This window comes from Pongo abelii, chromosome 1 (assembly GCF_028885655.2).
Source record: "Pongo abelii isolate AG06213 chromosome 1, NHGRI_mPonAbe1-v2.0_pri, whole genome shotgun sequence".
In the NCBI taxonomy this organism is placed as follows: Eukaryota; Metazoa; Chordata; class Mammalia; order Primates; family Hominidae; genus Pongo; species Pongo abelii.
Window position 1 is genome coordinate 182,870,614 of NC_071985.2, and position 14,482 is coordinate 182,885,095.

At 38.8% G+C, this 14,482-nt stretch overlaps 1 pseudogene; it reads left to right on the top strand.

The window, feature by feature from the left end:
- The first annotated feature begins 5,949 nt into the window (after window positions 1-5,949).
- On the top strand, window positions 5,950-6,861 carry LOC100460822 (high mobility group protein B1-like; annotated as a pseudogene).
- Window positions 6,862-14,482: the final 7,621 nt, after the last annotated feature.

Here is a 14,482-nt window from a genome sequence, read left to right on the forward strand (position 1 = left end):
CCTTTCCTTCCACCAACTTTCTCTTGTTGCCAGTTCATTACTCATGCAATAGCATGAATTATTATTCTGTTGACCTATTTGCTCTATTATGAGATGAGGATGGTTAAATACGCTCACTCTTTTTTTTTTTTTTTTTTTTGAGATGAAGTTTCACTCTTGTTGCCCAGGCTGGGGTGCAGTGGCGTGATCTTGGCTTGCTGCAGCCTCTGCCTCCCGGCTTCGGGCGGTTCTCCTGCCTCAGCCTCCCAAGTGGCTGGGATTGCAGGCATGCACCACCATGCCCAATGGGTTTTTTTTTTCTTTTTTTGGTATTTTTTAGTAGAGACAAATATTTTTGTATTTTTAGTACAGAAAAATATGCCTTGGCCTCCTAGGGTGCTGGGATTGCAGGCGTGGCCACCGTGCCTGGCCTGCTCACTTTTTGATGCTGTTTTGAAATTGATATTTTGCCTCATAAAAATTTTAGGCCAGGTACAGTGGCTTGCACCTGTGGTCCCAGTACTTTGGGAGGCCGAAGTGGGCGGACCACCTGAGGTCAGGAGTTCGAGACCAGCTTAGACAACATGGCAAAACCCCATCCCTACTAAAAATACAGAAAAAGTTGGCCGGGTGTGGTGTCGCGTGCCTGTGGTCCCGGCTGCTGGGGAGGCTGAGGCAGAAGAGTCACTTGAACCCAGGAGGTAGAGTTTGTGGTGGGCCGGGATTGTGCCGTTGCATTCCAGCCTGGGTGACAGAGTGAGAATATCTCCAAAAAAAAAATTTTAATGATGGTCAAAGGGTGCAAAATCTCAGACAGGAAAAATATGTTTTATACTCTTCTTGAGTTCTATTGTACACTTCTGTTATACTTTTTTTGAGTGGTGCATATACTTAATAGTGGAGTATTATACATTTCAAAATTAATGTTCTCATCACAGAAATGTATTTGAACTGTGATGGCTCATGCCTGTAATTCCAGCACTTTGGGAGGCCAAGGCAGGAGATCACCTGAGGTCAGGAGTTCGAGACCAGCCTGACCAACATGGAGAAACCATGTCTCTACTAAAAACACAAAATTAGCTGGATGTGATGGCGCATGCCTGTAATCCCAGCTACTTGGGAGGCTGAAGCGGGAAAATCGCTTGAACCCAGGAGGCAGAGGTTGCGGTGAGCTGAGATCTTACCATTACACTCCAGCCTGGGCAACAAGAGCAAAACTCCATCTCAAAAAAAAAAAAAAAGGAAATGTATTTGAAGTGTTGGATATGTTAACTAGCTTGATTTAATTATTCTACGTTGTATCCACAATTTATGACATCACTTTGTAACTCATAAATTTATAAAATTATAAATTGTCAATTTACAATAAAAAATTTTTGTTGCATCTTTTTAGAAAAAAATTATCCATTCTTTTCAATCTCTCCTCATCGATAAAAAATGCTGCCAAATGAAGTTATAACACTGAAACAGATTATACCAGGCAAATTAAGCTGTGTGCACAGTAAGGACAATTTATTTTTATTTTTTTATTTAACTTTTAAGTTCAGGGATACAGGTGTGCAGGTTTTTATATAGGTAAACTTGCGGCACAGGGGTTTGATGTACAGATTATTTCATCACCCAGGTACTCAGCCTACTACCCAATAGTTATTTTTTTCTGCTCCTCTCCCTCCTCCCAACCTCCACCCTCTGGTAAACCCCAGTGTCTGTTGTTTCCCTCTTTGTGTCCATGTGGTCTCATCATTTAGCTCCTACTTATAAGTGAGAACATGCAGTATTTGGTTTTCTGTTCCTGAGTTAGTTTGCTAAGGATAATGGCCTCCAGCTCCATCTATGTTCCTGCAAAGGACATGATTTCACTATTTTTATGACTGCATAGTATTCCATGGCATATGTGTACCACATTTTCCTTGCCCAGTCTTCTGTTGATGGGCATTTAGGTTGATTCCATGTATTTGCTATTGTGAATAGTGTTGCAATGAACCTATGCATGCATGCATGTCTTTATGATAGAATGACTTATATTCTTTTGGGTATATACCCAGTAATGGGATTGCTGGGTCAAATGGTATTTCTGTCTTTAGGTCTTTAAGAAATTGCTACACTGTCTTCCACAATGAACTAATTTACACTCCCACCGATATGTAAATGTGTTCCCTTTTCTCCACAACCATGCCAGCATCTGTTGTTTTTTGACTTTTTAATACTAGCCATTCTGACTGGTGTGAGATGGTATCTCACTGTGGTTTTGACTTGCATTTTTCTAATGATCAGTGATGTTGAGCTTTTTTTCATATGATTGTTGGCTGCATGTATGTCTTCTTTTGAAAAGTGTTCGTGTCATTTGCCCACTTTAACGGGGTTGTTTGTTGTTATTTGTAAATTTGTTTAAGTTCCTGATAGATGCTATTGTGGATAGCATTATTGTGGATATTAGACCTTTGTCAGATGCATAGCTTGCAAAAATTTTCTCCCATTTTATAGGCTGTCTGTTCACTCTGTTGATAGTTTCCTTTGCTGTCCAGAAGCTTGTTAGTATAAATAAATCCCATTTGCCAATTTTTGCTTTTGTTGCCATTGCTTTTTGTGTCTTCATCATGAAATCTAAGTCCAGAATGGTATTACCTAGGTTTTCTTCCAGGGATTTTATAGTTTTAAGTTTTCCATTTAAATCTTTAATTCATCTTGAGTTAATTTTTGCATGTGGTATAAGGGACGGGTCCAATCTCAATCTTCTGCATATGGGCAGACAGTTATCCCAGCACCATTCATTGAACAGGGAATCCTTTCCCCATTGCTTATTTTTGTCAGCTTTGTTGAAGATCAGATACTTGTAGCTGTGTGACCTTATTTCTGGGCTTTCTGTTCTGTTCCATTACTCTGTGTGTCTGTTTTTGTACCAGTGCCATGCTGTTTTGATTACTGTAGCCCTGTGGTATACTTTGAGTGGAGTTGGATTGCCTTAGCTTTTCAGGCTTTTTTTTTTTTTGGTTCCATATGAATTTTAGAATAGTTTTTTTCTAGTTCTGTGAAAAATATCAATGATAGTATAATAGGAATAGCATTGAATCTATGAGTTGCTTTGGGCATTGTGGCCATTTTAATGACATTTATTCTTTCTATTCACGAGCATGGAATGTTTTTCCATTTGTTTGTGTCATCTCTAATTTTTTTGAGCAATGTTTTATAGTTCTCATTGTAAAGATTGTTCACCTCCCTGGTTAGCTGTATTCCTAGGTATTTTATAATTTTTTGTGGCAATTGTGAATGGGATTGTGTTCCTGATTTGACTCTCGGTTTGGCTGTTGTTGGTGTATAGGAATGTTAGTGATTTTTGCACATTGATTTTGTATTGTGAGACTTTGCTGAAGTCGTTTATCAGCTTAAGGAGCTTTTGGACTGAGACTATGGGGTTTTCTAGATATAGGATTATGTCATCTGCAAACAGGGATAGTTTGACTTCTTCTCTTCTTATTTGGATGCCCTTTATTTCTTTCTCTTGTCTGATTGCCCTGCCCAGGATTTCCAATACTATGTTGAATAGGAGTGGTGAGAGAGGGCATCCTTGTCTTGTGCTGATTTTCAAGGGGAATGCTTCCAGCTTTTGCCCATTCAGTATGATGTTGGCTGTGGGTTTGTCATAGATGGCTCTCATTATTTTGAGATATATTCCTTCAATATCTAGTTTATTGAGAGTTTTTAACATGAAGGGGTGTTGAATTTTATTGAAAGCATTTTCTGCATCTACTGAGATAATCATGTGGTTTTTGTCTTTAGTTGTACTTATGTAATGAATCACATTTATTGATTTGCATATGTTGAACCAAACTTGCATCCCAGAGATGAAGCCTACTTGATTGTGGCAGATAAGCTTTTTGATGTGCTGTTGGATTCAGTTTGCCAGTATTTTGTTGAGGATTTTTGCATCAATGTTCACCAAGGATATTATTGGCCTAAAGTGGGGTTTTTGTTTTGTTTTGTTTTGTTTTTTTGTTTTTATGTCTCTACCAGATTTTAGCATCAGGATGATGCTGAACTCATAGCATGAGTTAGGGAGGATTCTCTCCTCCTCAATTTTTTGTGATAGTTTTAGCAGGAATGGTACCAGCTCTTCTTTGTACATGAGGTAGCATTCGGCTGTGAATCCATCTGGTCTTGGGCTTTTTTTGGTTGGTAAGCTATTACTGACAATTTCAGAGCTTGTTAATTGGTCTGTGCAGGGATTCATTTTCTTCCTGCTTCAGTCTTGGGAGAGTATATGTGTCCAGGAATTTATCAATTTCTTCTAGATTTTCCAGTTTATGTGCATAGAGATGTTTGTACTATCCTGACAGTTGTTTGTATTTCTATGGGGTCAGTGTTAATATCCCCTTTGTTGTTTCTGATTGTGTTTATTTGAATCTTCTCTCTTTCTTCTTTATTAGTCTAGCTAGTGGTCTATTTTATTAATTTTTTTCAAAAGAGCAGCTCCGGGGTTTTTTGATCTTTTGAATGATTTCTTGTGTCTCAGTTTCTTTCATTTCAGCCCTGATTTTCGTTATTTCCTGTCTTCTGCCAGCTTTGGGATTTGTTTGCTCTTGGCTCTCTAGTTCTTTTAGTTGTGATATTAGGTTAATGTTGACTTTTGAAATACAGTCATACCTTCAAGATATTATGGATCCAGTTTCAGATGACTGCAATAAAGTGAATATCATAATAAAGCAAGTCACACAAATTTTGGTTTCTCGGTGTGTATAAAAGTTACGTTTATACTATAACATAGTCTATTAAATGTGCACTAGCATTATATCTAAAGAAACGGCCAGGCGCGGTGGCTCACGCCTGTAATCCCAGCAGTTTGGGAGGCCGAGGCGGGCGGATCACGAGGTCAGGAGATCGAGACCATCCTGGATAACACGGTGAAACCCCGTCTCTACTAAAAATATACAAAAAAATAGCCGGATGTGGTGGCAGGCGCCTGTAGTCCCAGCTACTCAGGAGGCTGAGGCAGGAGAATGGCATGAACCCGGGAGGCGGAGTTTGCAGTGAGCTGAGATCACGCCACTGCACTCCAGCCTGGGTGACAGAGCGAGACTCCGTCTCAAAAAAAAAAAAAAAAAAAAAAAAAAGAAACAATGTACATACCTTAATTGAAAATACTTTATTGCTAAAAAACGCTGGTGATCAGCTGAGGCTTCAGCAAGTCATAATTTTTTTGCTAATGGAGGGTCTTGCTTCAGTGTTGATGGCTGCTGACTTATCAGGTTGGTGATTGCTGAAAGTTGAGGTGGTAGTGGCCATTTATTAAAATAAGACAAAAATTTTTGTGAAGAGCCAGAATCAGCCTTGAGTAATGTATAGTAAATCTCAGTCTTGAACACTGGCACGTAAAAAACGTGGAGAAGACTTTTGGCTATGCCACACAAAAAGAATGGATATTTACAAGGAAAAAAAGCATCAAACTTTGAAGAAGAATCCCAGGAGAAATAACAAAAGATGCCAGAATAAATAAAAAGACTATGCTTGAATGACTTGATCATTTCTACCAAGAGCTATATACTCATTTTAAAGCAATGACTCAAATAATGCCAATATTTGCTATCACTCAGCCATATTATCCGATTTTCAAAATAAAATGGGGGGGTTTGTTTGTTTGTTTGTTTTTGTGTTGAATTGTGAAAATTCTCTAGTGGAAATTTTCAATTCTGGAGACCATTGAAATCCACTAGAATTCATCCCCCTAAAACAAAGTAATGTACAGTATTATCATTTTTGGAACTTGTGAAATTGGTTTTTAGGAATTTTTGACAAACCATTTATATATGGGTTGCTTCATGTAAAAGAAACTTTTCACAGAGTGGAGAGAGTGAGGAGGACTGCTCTGACAGCTGTTACAGTACATTGAGCTCCACAGAGACAGCGCCAGGGCAAGTGGGAGCCAGATGAGCACTGGGTGACTCTGTGCCTCACTGAGGAAAAAAATAACTAAACATGGGCAAAGGAGATCCTAAGAAGCCAAGAAGCAAAATGTGATCATATGCATTTCTCGTGAAAACTTGTCAGAAGGAGCATAAGAAGCTTCAGTCAACTTCTCAGAGTTTTCTAAGAAGTGCTCAGAGAGAGGCCAGCTGCGGTGGCTCATGCCTGTAGTCCCAGCACTTTGGGAGGCCGAGGCAGGCAGATCAATTGATGTCAGGAGTTCAAGACTAGCCTGGTCAACATAGTGAAACCCCATCTCTTCTAAAAATCCAAATATTAGCCAGGTGTGGTGGCGGATGCCTGTAATCCCAGCTCCTCGGGAGGCTGAGGCAAGAGAATCGCTTGAACCTGGGAGGCGGAGGCTGCAGTGAGCCAAGACCTCACCACTGGACTCCACCCTGGGCGACAGAGAGACTCTGTTTCAGAAAAAGAAAAAAAAGTGCTCAGCGAGGTGGAAGACCATATATGCTAAAGTGAAAGGAAAATTTGAAGATATAGCAAAGGCAAACAAGGCCCGTTATGAAAGAGAAATGAAAATCTATATCCCCCCTAAAGGGGAGACAAAAAAGAAGTTCAAGTCCAATGCACCCAAGCGGCCTCCTGCAGCCTGTTTCGTGTTCTGTTCTGAGTGTTGCCCCAAAATCAAATAACACCTTGGGCTGTCCATTGGTGATGTTGCAAAGAAACTGGGAGACGTGGAATAGCACTGCTGCAGATGACAAGCAGCCTTATGAAAAGACAGCTGTGAAGCTGAAGGAAAAGTACAAAAAGGATCTTGCTGCATATTGAACTAAAGGAAAGCCTGATGCAGCAAAAAAGGGAGTCATCAAGGCTGAAAAAAGCAAGAGGAAGAAGGAAGGGGAGGAAGATGAAGAGGATCAGGAGGAGGAGGAAGATGAAGGTGAAGAAGATGATGATGAATAAGTTGATTCTAGTGAAGTTTTTTTTCTTGTCTAAAAAGCATTTAACCCCCCTGTACACAACTTACTCATTTTAAAGAAAAAAAATCGAAATATAAGACTTTAACGTAATGTAAGGTTTTAATTATCTTTAAAGTGTTTATGTTTTCCCTTTTGATCTTGTAATTTTTATTTAATATTATTTTAAATGTCATACTTATACATACAGATTTCAACAAAAGAACTGTCACTGTCTGCATTTCTTTTCTACCTATGTAATTTTTCCCACTACTTTCATTTCATAATAATTTATGAGCCTAATTTTTCATATAGAGAAAGGGACTTAAATTGCAATGCCCCACAGGTGTGAAATATTTGAGGCACACCACTGGTAAAAGACAGCTTTCCTTGCTTACCACAGGCCCAAAGTGCCAAATTAACACACCCAAGGACCAGTTCTCTACAAATTACTTCTGTGAGTCAGTGTATAAATACTTCAGCTGCCTTGCCCTTTGTGAATGTGGTGTTTTGTGTCACTGTGAGTTTCTCCTGGGATTGAGGTCCAGCTGCTCACTGTGGTGGCCGGCTCAACAACAAACCCATCATGGACTCTCTTCTTTTTCTGTTTCACTGCCCCACTTCTCTACTGGTATCTCTAGTACCTCCCAAATAAACTCGGATCCATGTATCAGGGTCTGCTCCTGGAGGAACCAGTATCATTTAATCCAGAACAGTCCCCAACTTTTTTTTTTCGAGATGGAGTCTTGCTCTGTCACCAGGCTGGAGTGCAGTGGCGCGATCTCGGCTCACTGCAACCTCCGCCTCCTGGGTTCACGCCATTCTCCTGCCTAAGCCTCCCGAGTAGCTGGGACAACAGGCGCCCACCACCACGTCCGGCTAATTTTTTGTATTTTTAACAGAGACGGGGTTTCACCGTGTTAGCCAGGATGGTCTCGATCTCCTGACCTCGTGATTCGCCCGCCTCGGCCTCCCAAAGTGCTGGGATTACAGGTGTGAGCCACTGCGCCCGACCCCCAGCTGTTTTTTTTAATGCCAGTGATTTACTAAGGAAATAGAGGCAGCTTTCCACTAGAATGACCCATCTTCAGGATTTGTCTGATTGTTTCTTCATGGTATCATTTAACTTTTTCTACTATTCCCTGTATTTCTGGTAAACTGAAAGACCCAAAAGGCTGCTTAAAGTAAAATAAAGCTGTCTCGGTAAGAATATTTCATGGGCAATGTTATTTATATTACATAACATTAGAATGCATGCCATGTTTGATGGTTCCACCTCTAGAGATGTTAAGATCTACCAGTGGGTTCAGGTGGGGATAGTCTGACTCCTTCATTGTTAAGGTGTATTTTCCACCTTATAACCAACCTCTAATCTGTGAGTTGATAACTTGACACCTCATAAGTCTCCAGTTCCCCATTGTGGCAGACAAAATAATGCCCTCTCCTAGACACGGTTATGCCCTAATCTCCAGAACCTGTGAATATGTTGTCACATGGCAAGAGAAAATAAAGGTTGCAGATGGAATTACAGTTGCTAATCAGCTGACCTTTTATTAAAAGGATTATCACGGGAGTAGCATGGATAACGCAGGTGAACCCAATTAATCACAAGGTCTTTTAAAGTGGAAAAAGGAGGCTTAGAGGGGGTCAGAGTCAGAGAGAGGTTTGAAGCTGTTGCACTGCTGGCGTTGAAGAAAGAGGAAGGGGCAACTAGCCAAGGAATGCAGGCAGCTTCTAGAACCTGGAAAAGGCAAATAATTTGATTCTTTCCTAGGGCCTGGCTATGGTTTGAATCTTTATCTTCCCCAAGACTCATGTTGAAATTTAATTGCCATTGTAATTAAATCAACTTTAAGGGGTGATTGGGCCATGAGGACTCTGCCCTAATGGGTGAAATTAATGCCATTATAAAAGGGCAAGTTTGGCCCTCTTCTGCCTCTCTTTGCCCTTCCACCATGTGATGCCTTCTGCCATGCCATGATGCAGCAAGAAGGCCCTTACCAGGTGCTGGCACCTTGATATTGGACTTCCCAGCCTCCAGAACTGTGAGGCAATAAATTTTTATTCATTATAAATTAGCCAATCTGTGGTATTCTGTTATAACAGCATAAAACAGACTAGGACAGGCCTGCATTAGGAACACAGCCTGTGTGAACTTTGATTTCAGCTCATTGAAATGCATTTTAGACTTCTAACCTTCGGAACTATAAGATAATGCACTTACTTTATTATTGTTTTAAGCCACTTACTTTCTGGTAATTTGTTACAATAGCAATAGGAAACATATCCACTGAACTTTCATCAAATGTATTTTGTATCCATTGTTCATTATTACCTAGAATATTATTCCATGAGGGATTACAAAAAAGTGTTTTTCTAATTTCATCAACACTTTCTAGCTGGAATTCTTTTGTAAGAAATAAATATTTCCTCATCAGCCAAGGCTTTATGGTTATATATAATTTGACATGCAGTTTGAATAGGAAAGTCAGGATCAATGCTTAATAATTTCCATTAATTGCCAAATTCGGAGTTAAGAATGGACACAATAGCTATCTCCAATAGTGATAAATGCATTTTTACAAATTGTCATTATGAGCCAGGCATAGTGGCTCATGCCTGTAATCCCAGCACATTGGGAAGGTGAGGTGAGAGGATCACTGGAGGCCAGAAGTTTGAAACCAACCTGGGCAACATAGCAAGACCTAATCTCTTTAAAAAAAATTATTATCATAAGTGTTGACCTCAGGTAAGATACTTCTTTTCTCTGTATATTATTTTCCTCATATACAACATGGGTATAAAAATGGTCTTACTTTGGCCGGGCATGCTGGCTCATGCTTATAATCCCAGCACTTTGGGAGGTCAAGGCGGGCAGATCACAAGGTCAGGAGTTTGAGACCATCCTGGCCAATATGGTGACACCACGTCTCCACTAAAAATACAAAAATTAGCTGGGTATGGTGGCACGCACCTGTAGTCCCTGCTACTCGGGAGGCTGAGGCAGAAGAATCACTTGAACCTGGGAAGTGGAGGTTGCCGTGAGCTGAGATCCTGCCACTGCACTCCAGCCTGGGTGCAGAGCGAGACTCCCTCTCAAAAAAATTATTAATCGTCAAGATTAATAACAATGATGATAATGATTACTACATTTATACACCTAATAACAGACCCTCAAAATATATGAAGGAAAAGTTGACAAAATTGAAGATAGTAGAATGTTCTACAATAATAGCCATAGTACTCAGTAACCCACTTTCGATAATGGATAAAGCAACCAGGCAGAAAATAAGTAAGGCAGCCTTAAAAAGGGATGAGGTTCTGATACATACTACAACATAGATGAACCTTGAAGATACTATGCTAAGTGAAATAAGCCAGACAAAAAGGACAGATAATGTATTATTACACTTATATGAGGTATTTAGAAGAGTCAAATTTATAGATAAATAAAGTAGAACAGTGGCTGTCAGGGGCTGAAGGGAGGGGAAAAGAGGAATTAGTGTTTCATGGGTACAGGGTTTTAGTATGGATGATTAAAGTTCAGGAGATGAATGGTGGTGATGGTTGCACAACAAGGTGAGGGTAATTGATGCTACTGAACTGTACACTTAAAAATGGTTAAAATGGTAGATTTTATGTTGTGACTATTTTACCACAATAAAAATAAATTTTAAAAATATAATACAAATATAATGCTCACTCTGTTCTATGCACTGTTCTAAGTACTTTACATAACATAACCATACTTAGTATGTAAGTAATGACTTAGCATAAAGCCTAGAATTTAGAAGGTGTTTAATGAACAGTAGTTAATAATAACAATTATTATTGATGATAACAATCTCCATTTAAAAAATAAGAGACAGAGGCTTGGAGATCTTAAGGGACTTGTCCAAGATCACTCAGCCTGAAGGTGTTGGTACAGGGTCAATACAGACTCCAAAAGCCTCACTGTCTCACTTTGCTGCTTCCCATGAATTATTGAATCTTACAGCCAGCAACTAATAGCAGTGGAAAAGATATAGGGAAATAAATCCATTAAGCAAACAAACAGCTGTTAGTAACCACAATTTTCAGTGCAAAAGAAAATTATAAAATTATAATTTTAGTGCAAGAGAAAATTATAAAATTGAGTTGCATAAGAAAAGATGTTCAATATCACCAATCAGCAGGGAAATGCAAATGAAATCTATAATGGGATACCATTACCCAATCACTAGAATCATTAAAGTGAAAAAGTCTGATAATACAAGTGATGACAAGCTTGTGGCATAATTAGAACTTTCATACATGCTGATGGGAATGCAAAATTGTTCGACTACTTTGAAAAGCAGCTTGGCATATCTAATAAAATTAAGCATGCACTGATATTTTCCAACAATTCTATTCTTAGGTGTTTTTTTTCAAGAGAAAAAGAAAACACATGTCCACACAAAGACTTGTGCTGGAATGTTTACAGCAGCTTTATTAATAATAGTCAAAAGCTGGGGACAACACAAATGTCCATCATGGATAAAGAAACTGTTGTATACTCATACAATGGAATTATATTTTCAGCAATAAAAACGGACATAATATTAATATATGCAGAAATGTATGAATCTCAAAAGCATTAAGAGGTTAGACACAAAAAACTACATATCATATTATCAAAAAAATGTTGTGACAAATTTAGTTTAAAGGTCTCAGTTGGCTTTATCAAGATTCTAGAATTGGGTAACACTTATTCCATAAACTAGAATAATTGTTCCCATGGCTCAAGCAGAGAATGTTGGCTTTATAGACAGTAAAAGGGCTGAAGAAAGCAAAACAAATAACAAAAAGTGGATTGGTCATTTCAAAGTTACTTTCTTTGTAAGTCAGGGACAGGAAGACAGAACAATGGGAAGATAACTGATGGGTTAACAACAGGTTACTCCAGGTTACTCTTTGTTGTAAAGATTAAAACAGAGGAAACTTCATTCTCATGCTGATAGAAGGTTGAAATTGGCCTGTTTGGGAAATTAGGCTCTTTCTCACTCCTGTTTTCTCAAAAGGCCGGATAATAGCTCAGTTTTGGTTTGGTGAGCCTGGGTAACTCCATTTTGAGTTTTAGTCTCGTCCGTTGGGGCCCAGTGTAGGAGTTTAGTCCAAAACAATGGCATCCTGGCTGGGCATGGCCTCACACCTGTAATTCCAGCACTTTAGGAGGTCAAGGTGGGAAGATTGCTTGAGCCCAGGAATTCAAGACCAGCCTGGGCAACACAGCAAGACCACATCTCTACAAAAAATAAAAATAAGAAAATTAGCCCAATGTGGTGGTGCACACCTGCAGTCCTAGCTACTGGGGAGGTTGAAGCAGATGGATCACTTGTGTCCGCAAGGTCAATGCTATAGTGACCTGTGACATGCCATTGCACTCCAGCCTGGGTGACAGAGTGAGACCCCATTTCCCCCTCCACAAAAGGCCCCCTGTAATTTTTGTTTAACAATATGATACCATTTATGTAAAATTCTAGTAAAGGTAAACTAAAGTGACAGAGGTAGATCAGTAGTTGCCAGGGATTGAGGGTCAGGAGAGGGAATCAACTGCAAAGGGGCATGAGAAAATATTTTAGGGTGTTGATGTTACACAACTGTACACCTAAAAATGAGTGAATTTCGGCTGGGCGCAGTGGCTCATGCCTGTAATCCCAGCACTTTCGGAGGCCGAGGTGGGCAAATCATGAGGTTAGGAGATCAAGACCATCCTGGCCAACATGGTGAAACCCCACCTCTACTAAAAATACAAAAATATTAGCCAGACTTGGCGGCACGTGCCTGTAGTCCCAGCTACTCGGGAGGCTGAGGAAGGAGAATTGCTTGATCGCGGGAGGTGGAGACTGCAGTGAGCCAAGGTCGTGCCACTGCACTCTTGCTCTGGTGACAGAGCAAGACTCCATCAAAAAAAAAAGAGTGAATTTCATTGTGTCTAAATTATGCATCCATAAAGCTATTAAGAAATCAAAGGAATTAACTAAGACTCCTATAATGTTAATTTTGAATTAGAAATATTAAATTAAATTCACTATTTAAAATAGTAACATATTTCTATTTCTTCACTGTGTTCAATGAAAAAGCTTAGAAGCATCCCAGGAGAAATGAGTACTCCTATCACCCAGAACTTGGTCCTAAATATTCCCTCATCATGGTACTGTGGGGAACCAGGGCTCTTTGGAAAAATGACTGATTCCAGGTCACAGGCTGGTAACGTACAAGATGAGTCTGGGACACCTTCTCTTACTAGAAAGTAATGATGCTGTCAAAAAGTAAGTGGAGCTGGGTCAAAAGCACATAGAAGCCAGCATTGGCTCCCCTTGGCCAAAGATGAAATAATTGGAGTATAAAAGTTAATAATGACCTCACTTGATTAAGCACAGATGTGTTTCTGCCCTCATAAGCGTATAATCTAGTAGGGAGACATACAGTAACAATGCAAATAAGCATACTGAATTAGGCAGGCTAAGCCAGGCTGTACCTTAGTAACAACCCTGAATCTGCTTAACATAATGAAAGCACAAGACACTATGAAACAGAAAAAAGAAGTCTTGGAAAATAATCAGATAGAACTTCTAGTACGAAAAATATAATCATTAAAATTAAAAACTCCATGAATGACTAAATATGAGATTAAACACAGCTTAGGAGAGAATTAGTGACCTGGTAGATAGAACTGAGAAAATTACCCAGGATGTATGCATAGATACAGAGATGGAAAATGTAAAAGATGGGTTCAGAAACAGGGGATGAAAGAGAAAGTTCAGCATTTATCTAATAAAATTTCCAGAAGATGAGAATAAAGAGAATGGAGGGAGAGACAATATTCAAAGCAATTTCAAATAAGGATTATCCAGACTTCATGAAAGACATAAATCTTCAGATGTAGAAAGGCTAAAATATCTTAAGCAAGATAAAAAAAATCTATACATATACATACTGAAGTGAAAATGAAAAACCCCTAAATCAAATAGAATATCTTGAAATAACTGGAGAGAATGAAGATATTAGCCACAGAGAATAAAAAGTAGAGTAATTTTAGACATCAACAGCAACAATAGAAGCTGGTATTCAGTTGTTCAGAAGTATGATATTGTCAAAGTAGCTACAGAAAATAAGTATCTACCTAGAAGTTTATCCCCAAATAAAGAAACATTCGAGTAAGGGGGAAAATTTTTTAGATAAAGACTTAAATATTTACCAGTAATTGACCTATGGTTAAAGAACAGCTAAAGGATATACTTCTAAAAGAAGGAAATCTAACTCAGGAATAAATGTACAATACAATGATAATTTAAAAATTATATATATATTTAATTATACATAAATGTGAGCTTACTAAATAAGCATTGATTATATAAAGTGTTAATAAAGGTTAATTTTTAGTGGTACAAATAGAAGGTTGGAACAAAAATATTATAAAATGATAACATGTATATGGAGGAAGTGATTGGAGTGAAAGATTTAAGTCACTGTATAATATAAATGAGGGTAGAGTTCTTCTTTAACTTTAGATTTTAAGTCAAATACGTGTATTAAAAATTGTAGATGCAGAAAAGGCTTTGGATAAAATTCAACATCCCCTCATGTTAACAACTCTCAATAAACTA